General features: G+C 37.7%; 1 protein-coding gene across 1 annotated transcript in view; it reads right to left on the bottom strand.

Moving 5' to 3' along the window:
- Positions 1–1,248, bottom strand: part of pak4 (p21 protein (Cdc42/Rac)-activated kinase 4) — a 22,191-nt gene that overhangs the window by 19,882 nt on the left and 1,061 nt on the right. The window lies entirely within an intron of this gene.

Genomic DNA, 1,248 nt, shown 5'->3' with positions numbered 1-1,248 from the left:
TGTACTTAAGTACACTTTTGAGGTACTTGTACTTTGAGTATTTCTACACTGATGCATCAGCATTAACAGTCTAATATAATCTATAATAATCTATTTACCGCAGAGTGAGTACCCGTTTGTTTACACTGTTGTATTGGTATTTGTACTTCCACCGGTCCACAACACTGAGCAGCTTCAACATGAAGTGGGCCTGCGTACATCTGTCTACCATTACAGGGAATGAGGCAGTTAAGATACAGAACCGGTTGTTACACTTACTTAAGTTCCCACGACACGAGGCTGCATCGAGCGGCTGACGAGAGGAGACTCAGCTGCACGTCCTGGTGTTTGAACTCACGGACTACCTTTTAATGCACTAATGTTTATCACAGCGAAGCCTCAACTCACAACTGAAGAACCCTAAATATGTTTAATGTTGACAATTAGGAGATGATATTCACTGAGGACCAGTTTGGATCAGGTCAGAGGTGTAACTGTGGCCCAATAGTGACAATAGCACCTCCAAATTACAACTGCAACGTAGTGGGATTTGAATTTAATATTATTTTTATGCATCTTATCCATCGCTTATCAGATTCATTTAGGTTTTAAGAAGTCTAAAAAAACTTTTTAAAATATTAATATAACTACAGGAGAGATTGAAAAGAACTAAAATGTAAGTTTTACAAACCAATAAAACAGTAAAATACCCATCTGAGTGTTTTGTACGTTAATAATAAAAACAAGAAGACATTTGTGTATTTTACCAGCTTGGTGTCGGATCCCAAACCAGCTACAAATAATAAATATGTGTCAGAGAAACCTAAACCACACGTTTTTATTCTTACAAACACTCAGAATATTAACCACTGGTTACCGCATACTTTCCTTTTCACACTAGGAAGTCCGAACCAAAACTAAACAACATATATATAAATAAAAGAAACAAACTTTCTCTACATAAGAGCAGAAGTACCAAACTTCCCAGTTAACAGTAAATCATTATACAGTGTGTCAGTAACACTTGTGCAGAGAGAGACAGATGACCGGTGAGTCCGACAGCTGCACTGACAGTCAGAGAGTCAACAACAGGGCTGTCTGTGTCAAACAAGAAACTTATTATGACTCAGTTAATCCCGCTGTGAGATTTTAACAAGAGTTTTGTTGTTGTGGCCGAAGATTAACTTTTAGCTCGCTCCCTGCAGAACTTCTACCTGTAACTCTGAAGTTTCTTTAAGGAGTTTCAACACAATAAAGCGACATTAAACA

This window comes from Morone saxatilis, unplaced genomic scaffold (assembly GCF_004916995.1).
Source record: "Morone saxatilis isolate NCDOM2014 unplaced genomic scaffold, NCSU_SB_2.0 Contig8, whole genome shotgun sequence".
Classification (NCBI taxonomy): domain Eukaryota; kingdom Metazoa; phylum Chordata; class Actinopteri; family Moronidae; genus Morone; species Morone saxatilis.
Note: the sequence above shows the minus strand (reverse complement) of the source record. Positions and strands in the feature narration are given on the sequence as shown.